This window comes from Mirounga angustirostris, unplaced genomic scaffold (genome assembly GCF_029215605.1).
Source record: "Mirounga angustirostris isolate CCGP_5_RB_7025 unplaced genomic scaffold, mMirAng1.0.hap1 SCAF_3, whole genome shotgun sequence".
NCBI classification, from domain to species: Eukaryota; Metazoa; Chordata; class Mammalia; order Carnivora; family Phocidae; genus Mirounga; species Mirounga angustirostris.
In genome coordinates, this window is record NW_026991711.1 from 62,749,898 (window position 1) to 62,759,957 (window position 10,060).

At 42.6% G+C, this 10,060-nt stretch overlaps 1 protein-coding gene across 6 annotated transcripts in view; it reads left to right on the top strand.

Moving 5' to 3' along the window:
- The window catches only part of LHFPL6 (LHFPL tetraspan subfamily member 6), a 348,330-nt gene that overhangs the window by 187,381 nt on the left and 150,889 nt on the right, over window positions 1–10,060 (top strand). The gene's annotated exons all lie outside the window — the stretch shown is intronic.

Consider the following 10,060-nt stretch of genomic DNA (forward strand, 5'->3'; position numbering starts at 1 on the left):
TCAGGTGAGATGCAGGAATTGTGGTTTGTAGAGACAGCCCCAAAAGTGTTTACATCGTCAGGGATTTGGGTGGGAGATAAGAATACGAATGTGAGAAGAATAAATAGTTTAGAGCGCATAAACAAATCTGTTTCTGCTAACACAGCTCTATGATTCATCAGGCTAATCATTTAAATAACATCCCAAAGGCTTGATCAAAATTAAATAAAGATGACAATCAGTTTTCAAGATGGAGATACTTCTTTCACGTTTTATGAGTGAATCTAGTTTTCTGAGTCACATAAACAAAAGGCTGCTGATTTCAGCAAATGCTGCATGAAGTTCAGGAAGACTTGAACTCATAACAGAATTCAAAAATCTGAGCAAAAGGAAGCAAAGTTGGGATGGATGGTGGCAGGCTGTGCTATATGACATAAATTTGACTGTCTGTGCCCAAATTCACTCCCAGAAGTCTGGGAGAGCAAATGTCCATATATCTGTGTTACTCGTCACCTTGCACGCACTGGCACTTTATGTGAGCCCTTGTTTTTTATAATTCTTCCTTTTTCACTTCTCTTATGGTTCCTTTGCATTAATCCTATTCCCAAACAGATTACAATTCCCTCCTATCATCCCAAAGTACCTGTTAGAAAACTAATAACAGCTATCACTCAAATGTTTGGTTAGTTGGTTTGTTTTCATTGGGGGAGACAGTTTCAGTGAAGTGGCAAATATTGAATTCATTGATTTATTCATTATTGACAAACAGATAATGAGCATCTCCTATGGACCAGGCATGGGATTAGCTGCTTCAGATTCTGAGATTAGGAAGCCAGTCAAGGTGTTGGCCCTCGAAGGACATCCCATCTTGGAGGCAGACAGCACCAAAACAGAAATGGCACAGCTAATGATAACATAAGAAAATGTCGAGAAAGCTCTAAGACACGGGAAACTAAATTATACAGGAACCTAAATTTAGTGGCAGTGATTAGTAAAGTCTGTGCTAAGAAAAATGACATCGAAGCCAGTGGTTCCCAAATGACTGCTCAATGGAATCATGTAGGGAATCGTTAAAAAATACTGATGCCTGGCTCCCACCTCTAGAGGTCCTGATTTAATTTGCGTGGGGTGTGATCCAGGCTGTGCGGTAGGTTAGAGGCTGTATGGGTGATTCTAATGCACAGCACAGTTTGGGAACGAGTGATTTAAGCTGAGACCCGAAGGGTACATCAGAGTTGACCAGATGAAAAATGGAGAGGGGAATCACATGCCCTCAAAGCAGGAAGGATTGCACTCAAGGACTAAAAAGAAGGCTCTTTGCTCCATCAGGTGAAAAAATGGGGCATTTGCCACCTGATCTAAGCCAGTTTGGCCATGCGGGGCGCTGAAGTTAATTTGGTTAGATCAGAGTAGTAACTAAGAAGTCCTAAGTAGGTGAGAGAAAAGCCACTGCCTTATCACCTGCCTACCAGATTATAAAACAAGTAGATTTCAAACAAAATTTTATCACATGCTTGTTTAATAAAGAGCCTTTGGTAAAGCAGGCACAAAACAGTCCATATACTTTGTTCCTTAAGCTCTATAAAGTCTCAGCTCTCTGTATTTCTAGGTGCGCTGACTTTACCTTAGAGGAAAGGTATACTTGAGACAGAAACAACAGCATTTACAAAGCGGGACTCCAGGCTTTCTACTTGGCATCAGAAATCAGAAATCCTTCTACACCGATGGCTTGGCACAAATCCAAGCAGGAATCAAGCCACAGGCACCATTCCTCCAAGAGGTGCAAGAATTAGGCCTAAGGGATACAGGATACAGGATACAGGCCGAGCTGGATTCTTGTACCTTCATGCAACAGTTGGGGGCAGAGCTAATTTATTTTTTCTCATGCACATATTTTGGATATCTGAAATGTCACCTAATGAGATCGTGTTATTACATCTATTAAACTAATTAACAAAACATCACTTTCACCAATAGAAACACACTGTTGATATTTATTTGGTATTGGCCATGTTTCTGCTCTTGATTGATATATAGATAATGGCAGGGCTTGTAACCACCTCTAGACTGTGGCTTTCTGATTGGATGTTACCTCTCACTCTGACCTGGGCACTCTTCATAGCATGTTGGCTAATGACTTCTGGGCATGAAAGTTTAACCCAACTAGTATATGCACAGTATCACACTGATTATAATGAAGTAAGGTACAGACTTTGTAACAAGGGAGTAATGGTCATCTCTAAGCCTGGAAAGATTGGAGAGGGGGCAGAGATAAAATTTTTCTTAGATGAGAAACCTGACACCGATTAACGTCCCTTCCTGCCTATTTATAGAACACAAGAGCTTATTGAGTGCAAGGACAGAAACATGGAAATAAAAGAAGAGGCTGAAAGCTGGTTGGATATTCCCTCTTCTAAACTGGGAAATGCCTTCCTTGTCTGGCTCTGTGAATGACTTGGATTGCCACTTGAGAAAAACATTGCTTCTCCCAGGTCCTACAATGTATTGATCCCTAATTTTCCTTATTTCTCAATATCTGGGGACTTAGATATTATTCAGAAAACTCTTGGATGTAATTATCAAATTATCATGCTATCTCCCTGGGTCATTGTATACCCCGCTGGGGAAATTCCTTCCAGGAGCCTTTGGCTCTTTTTCAGTAATGAGGTGCCATCTTTGATTAAGAGAAATCAAAGTGAGGATCTGAGTACCTCAGGACTCACAGCCCTAACCTCTAGCAGATTGTGGGAGCTGCTTTCCCACAGTCAGTTCAAAAGACAAGGCAGGGATTTTGAAATCTGTGTTTGATTTCTTTTTGATACTGCTAGATTATGTAGCTTCAGCTGCTGGCGAGGCCTTTATGTTGCTCTCAGTAGTGGAGATATTTATGATGCCGACTCCAATTCCAACCGCTCATCCGCTTTTGTTGCCAGAGGATTCTTTTGCCTTCAGAGCAGATAATGTTTTAGACTCACTTTTCATGAGTCAGCATTTTCTAAGCCCTTTTGTATTACAGAAAGAGCCTGTGATCGTGGTCTGTGCCGTCAATAGAAATATAATGTGGGCCACATATGTCATTTAAAATTTTCTGGGGGCTCTATTTCGAAAAGCAAAAAGAAGCATGAATTAACTTTAATAATAATTTTTTTTGTAGTCCAATATATCCAAATAGTGCCATTTCAACATGCAATTGGTATAAAAATTATTATTATTATTTTTAAAGATTTTATTTATTTATTTGAGACAGAGAGAATGAGAGAGAGAGAGAGAGAGAGCACATGAGAGGGGGGAGGGTCAGAGGGAGAAGCAGACTCCCTGCCGAGCAGGGAGCCCGATGCGGGACTCGATCCCGGGACTCCAGGATCATGACCTGAGCCGAAGGCAGTCGCTTAACCGACTGAGCGACCCAGGCGCCCGGTATAAAAATTATTAATGAGGTTTTACTTTTTTTTCATATTAAGTCTTCGTAATGCAAGTGTATTTAACACTGTTAGCATATCTCAGTTGAGACTAGCCCACATTTCAGGCTCCATAGCTCCATGAGCCTAGCTAGTGGCTACCATCTCCTACAACAGAAGTTTATATAATATCACCAAGAAATCTGTTATCTAAATAATCCATTTCCCATTCAGCTTATCATTTGGATTGATTTTTTTTAAAGCATATGTTTGGATCCTTCCCTATTTTCCCAGTGGTTCTCGTGACCAGTGGTTCCTCTTTCTGAGATGACAGGATGAAGGCGATTGCTGGAAGCAAACTAATTGGCCCTGTGGAGTTCAAACATGTTACCCTTGAAGCCTTTAACCCCACACCCTAACCATTTTCGTTAACCATTCACAGCAATATAAAAGTGATAGAAATCAGACTGATGGCTCATGGTGCAGAGTATTGGCAACCCAGGAAAAGCACGAGAACGATTTGGCAGTAGAACTCATGATACTATTGAGAAACCTAAATTTTAAAAATTTCAGGAAAAAAAGGCTATGTGGGTATGTCTCTAAAAAGCTGAGATTTTCATGCTGCTAATCTTTCTGCTTTAGCACCAGTCTAATAATAATGACCGGAAAGAACAGGCACACATGGAGAATGCCCCCCACTGCACACCTTACTGAATCTGACGGCTTGAGTGGATGAGGTCATGTTCCCCTTCTGCCTCCAGTCTCCCTTATTTGTGTGATCACGAAACTGATGAATTTCCCTTCTTCAGTCAGGACAGTGAAGTCCTCAGTGTTGAAGGAGAAGGAGGAACAAACTGTATTTGTTTTCTTCTTTTCTAGTTTCTCCTTTCACTCTTGCTTGTATGAGAGGGTTCACGCAAATGACTTTAGCACTTGTGTGCACTTCTCTAAAAGTCCAAATAGATGTAAAATCTCCCATATTTGAGAGGACTTTGAGGGCTCTATAATTCTTGGATTTAAAATGCTCAGGGTAAAAAAAAAAAGGGGGGGGGGGGCACCTGGGTGGCTCAGTCATTAAGCATCTGCCTTTGGTTCAGGTTATGATCCCAGGTGGGATCGAGCCCTGCATCGGGCTCCCTGCTCAGCGGGAAGCCTGCTTCTCCCTCTCCCACTCCTCCTGCTTGTGTTCCTGCTCTCACTATCTCTCTCTCTGTCAAATAAGTAAATAAAATCTTAAAAAATAATAATAAATTTTAAAAATTAATTAATTAATTAATAAAATGCTCAGGGTATCTGCTATGACCTTTGCAGTTACACTCCACATAGTGGGGAGGCCAGAACTTAACGTCGTATAGGCTCCACGAAGGAATAATCCAACTTAGTTTTCTATATATTAATTATAGGACAGCGTTTTATATGTTTAAATTACCTTTTTCTATAATATTTGTTCCTTGTTTATTTCCTTGGTAGTTAAGCTTGAAATAGGTGAAACTGAGACATAATATTGAAAGAGAAGGAAAGAAGTTTAGGATGGACCCAACAGTTGATGTTGACAGGCATTTTGGTGTTCAGAAGATACAGAAGGGTCTTACTAATGCCAGCCATCCTTAGAGTAGTCTGAAAGGTATTCCTTCTAAAACAGCGCTGTCCAACAGAACTGTCTGCAAATGATGAACATGTCTTATATCTGTGCTATCCAATACAGTTGCCACCAGCCATGTGTGACTAATGAAGATGTGAAGTGTGGCTAGTATGACTGAAAAACTGAATTTTAATTTACATTTGATTGAACTCAGGCCAATTTTTTTTTACAAGTTAACATGAAGAGGAAATACCAATTGAAGCAAAAGGTATCATGCTGAGGTACACATTATGGCCATTCTACTTTTTAAATTTGACTATTATTAATTCCACATCACTTTGGGGTTGCTTTCATGGATCAGATGTTAGTTTCTGTATTTCTTTATTTTTTTTTAATTTTTTATTTTTAAAGATTTTATTTATTTATTTGACAGAGAGGTAGCGAGAGCAGGAACACAAGCAGGGGGAGTGGGAGAGGGAGAAGCAGGCTTCGCGCCGAGCAGGGAGCCCGATGCGGGGCTCGATCCCAGGACCCTGGGATCACAACCTGAGCTGAAGGCAGACGCTTAACGACTGAGCCACCCAGGCGCCCCATCTGTATTTCTTTATTTTAACCCTGGAAATCAACATCTTCTGATCACCAGAGCTCCTCCAACCCCTTGCGGGTGCTGGTAATGATGCAATTTATCTTACCCAAGATGCAAGAGGTAGCATTAGGCAATATTAGCCATAACATTTTGACTCAATGAATTTCTTTCTTTTCCACAGCTTGATCTTTATAGAATTCAATCCTTCTAAGACCCCATGCTTCTCCCCCTTCCACAAACAAGAGTTAATAATTCCTGCCTTGCCTTCTCAATTTTGCTGTCTTTAGCTGCCAATCAAGATAAACCTACATACATGTTTTTGATAAGAGTTTAGGAAGAACTTGGGCACCTCCCTTCTAATTCTGGCTCCTTCTTAATGGCCACATTTTCCTTCTAATAAATGCTAAATGATATAGATTTCTTGATGATTTAGAACTTTATGTTTTAACATCCTTCTGCTTAAAGAAGCTAAACTGTTTTTCTTCTGAATCTTTCAGACCATTTTGAGCAGAAATGAATATACCGAAACCACCTTTGACTGTGATTTCTCAACTGTCTCAACAAGATGGATGCAAGTAGTATAGAAATGTGGTTAGTTACAGATTTTAATGTAAGCAGCAGAATAAAGCAGATTGAGTGTGAAGCTGTTTTGGCTTGCAAACACTTGTGTTGAAACTTTGAAGCCTTTGGTTGGAATTTTTATAGCATCTGAGAAGCGATAGGGTTTTAAAAAACTGGAATTCTTACACTAGTTATTGGCTCGACAAGAGACTTCGAGTCATAGGGTGGGTTGGCCGCACACATGTCCAATGACTGGAGAAGGTGCTCCGCTATATTAGAGGCGGGTGGCTCTTGGCTAAAGGCCATCAATCCACAACATCCAAGAAGGCAAACTAGTATCAACAAAGCTTCCAGGTTGGTAAAATGTAGCCCTTTGCTGAGTTGCCTCAAATATGGGCTAGTAAAGATTGAAGTGTCTTACTCCACCCTGTACAGAAGAGCTTTAGCCCTTAGCAAATTGAGAAATATAGATATTAACATTTCTCATTATGGCAAATTAAAGGTAGAGCCTCCCGGGTCAAGTCCTGAGAACCCAATGTTACGTAGCACTTTTGTTTTTGTTTTCTTTTTACTAACTTCTTTCTCTAAAGAGCTCAAAAAAATCCACTGATCTTTCTTGAAACTTTGCCTAAGATCCATGAAGGTGCTCAGGAGATAGAATTGCTTACTTAGGAAGCTCAATAAGGAAACAGGCAAAGGAGAAACAGCCCTGTTTAAAATAGGGGTTGGGGCTAAAGTTCTTTCTTCTTCAGTTTCCTTGAGTATTTTTCGTCCGTGTCTCCTAGCCATGGCAATCCTGGGAGGAGTTGCAATGGAACACAATCTGGAAACTGACCAAAAGAGTCACAAAAGATGTGTGTAGTGATGAGGTGTTTGCTGAGATGCTGAGATCCCGCCTCCACCCCTAAAACACTTCTTAACGGCACTGTAATGCCACTTGGCAAGGCTATTACTGCTCTCTCTCTCTCTCTCTCTCCACACACACACACACACACACACTCATGCGCACTGAGTCTCCTAAGCCTCAAGATAATCCAAGGGTACAGGCTTTAAATAAATGGTGATTTCAGAATAGATTGGGTCTTTCTGAGCAGCCACTCCCCCCCCAAAAAAAGAGGTGGGGGTGGGGGAACAGGGATAATTTTCTTCTACCAACCAGGAGCTGCCAGAAATAAGGTTATATGGGAACATGAACACAGCTTCAAAATAAAAGTCTATATACTGGAAGAAGAGAAACTTGACAATGCTGAACACAGGAATAAAGAGGACTACAAGTGGCCAAACTTGAGATGAACCAGAGCAAAGGGGGATAAGTGAATGACCTTTCTTTACCTTCTTCCTGGATGGCTTGCAAGGATTAATTAAGTAAAAGTCTGTAAATTTCTTTGAGCCCTTCAGAGAAAGAAGCTATTTAAATATCAATTATGATTACGCAGCTTGCATCTCAGACCTCAGGCATGCATGGTTAACTGTGCCTGATGCATCAATTGTGCTTTCTCCAGATGGGGATCCCTGACTGACCTGAGTTCTCTGACTCAGTGGTAAGGCAGAGATTTAGGGTGTTATGTGTGGCGTCTGAGCGCAGTCTCCCTCCTTGAACCTCAGCGTTGTGCTTGGAGAAATTGGAGGCATTTTTCTTAAGAGATATATGCAGTGGGGGGTGGGGATTAAGGGCCCAGAGTTGGTTAGTAAACTGAGAAAAAAAACTTTCTTTTTTTTAAATGTATTTTCCTTTATCAACATATTGCCTAAGAGGGTAAAAAAATAAATTAAACAGTGAGACAAGAAAGTATTTTTGACTGGGCACATTAGTTTCCTAGGGCTGCTGTAAGAAAGGATCCACCCCCTGGATGGTGGAAAACAACGGAACTTGATTCCCTTGCAGTTCTGGAGGCCGGAAATTTGAAATCAAGATTTTGGCTGGTCTATGCCCCTCCTGAAGGTTCCAGGGAGGAGCCCTTCCTTGCCTCCTCCTCACTTCCAGTGGCCCAGGGTGTTCCTGGCTCGTGGCAGCCCTACTCCAGTGGCCGCAGCCATCTTCACGTGGCTGTCTTCCTGCTGTGACCGGTGCCTTCTTGGAAGGACCCCAGTGAGATTGGATTTAGGGGGCTGCTCTACTCCACTATGACCTCATTTTAACGGATTACATCTACAGAGACACGATTTCCAAATAAGATCACATTCTGAGGTACTGGGGGCTAGGACATAAGTCGTTGTGGGAAAGGGGACATGATTCAGTCCATAATACAGGTCAGGGTAGTTTCAAAAACATTTAGGAGCTGAACCCTTCCCCTCATAAAAGATCATATGGAAGCCCAGCCGGAGAGCAGGGAGAGCAGCTTCGCCCCGTGGAAGGAAGAGTGGAGCCCAGGGCCTTTCTGTTCACCCCTCCAGAGCTCCTGGCCCCTTCCCACCCTCCCCGTGTGCGCGTGCGTGCTGTAAAGACACTAAGGAGATTCCCACCTCCCCCCCCACGCTCCACCCCCCACCCAGGGCTTCCGGGGGCACAGCATGAAAAGCTATGGAAGTAGTTGTTCCATTGGGTTCCTTTCTCAAGTAATATCCCATTCCTGTAAAGCAGCAGCTTTCGCGACCGCACATTCTAAAAATAGTCTGTTTGCAAAGCCTGTTTGAAAGCAGTTGCATTTCCTTTGTTTATTGATTTTAATATAAAGGAAATAGAATCTGCTCAGAAAGCACACCTCCTCCAGGGTCACCTTAGCGATGTCACCGGCAGCCATTCAATGAGAGTTGGGTGAAAAACTTAATACAGATGTGGGGTGGATTTTCTTTTCCCCTGAAGTTGAACATCCACATAAAATCATGGCCTGCAGTTCACCCTCCAGAACCTAATGGTCACCTTTCATAAAACTTGGGAAAGTAGAAACTCATCCTTGGAATGATTGAAACAGACTGATTCGCAGCTAGTCCCCATCTATGGGGTGGCACCAGGTCCACCAACAGAACCAGTTACTCCCCAATCGCAGCTAGTCCCCAGGGGTGGCACCAGATCCACCAACAGAACCAGTTACTCCCCAACAGAAACCCTGACGGAGGCTCGTGCTGCATCCCGCTCCAGTGAGGGAGCCCCTTGGGAATAGTTGCCCAGGCTCCTGGGAAGAATGCAGACCCACTTATCAGCCTTTGGGAGGCTGCAATCTCCTTGGCAAGGAGAAAGATTGTGTTTTTTGGATGGCTAGATGCTGCTGGAAGAGCAGGCTCTGGGAAAGAATACACAAAACAGCCCAAGGGGAAAGTCCTAATGTTAACTCCATAAAAGGAGGCTTTAAATGGTCTCAGCTGATCCATATTTTTAGAAAATTGTTTTGACTCAGCCTGCCTGACTATAATACTATTGCCAGAACCAGCAATGAAAGGGAGATAAACACGGTGTTGTGATTTTTCTTTTTATGCCTCCCTGGAAGCCCTTGGTAGTACAAATCATGCTTGACAGCCTTTGATTAGCACCGGCTCAGTTCCACTAGGAAAAGGAGACATTTGTCTGAGGTTCTATTCTCCCTTTGTGAATAAGCTAGAAATTTCTATGTGGGGGGATAGTTCCCCTGGAAGAAGCCTCGTCTAAGCCATCTCTCTCACACCACCGGAGCCTGCCCCGAGGGAGACAATGGCTGGCATGGTGGGTCAAGATGGCGTCTTTCGGGCCAGCTGGGGAAGTCTGCGTCTCGCTCATAGGGCAGTGCTGGGTGAGGTGCCCTGTGCCAATCAGATCAGGTGCTTTCTTTTCTGTGTTAATAGTGTAGTATTGCAGAAGAGAGTTTTGGACAGAGGGACAAGAAATATCATTGCATTTCTGATTCCTTCACTAACTGTGACTTTGAGCACATCACTTTATCTTTGTGAGCAGAAGCCTAGATTCATTCTTCCAGCTGAGCTCCACATACACTGTAAGGGGAAAGGGTCGTGCACTGTGCATCTTTGAAGGCACAGGGTAAA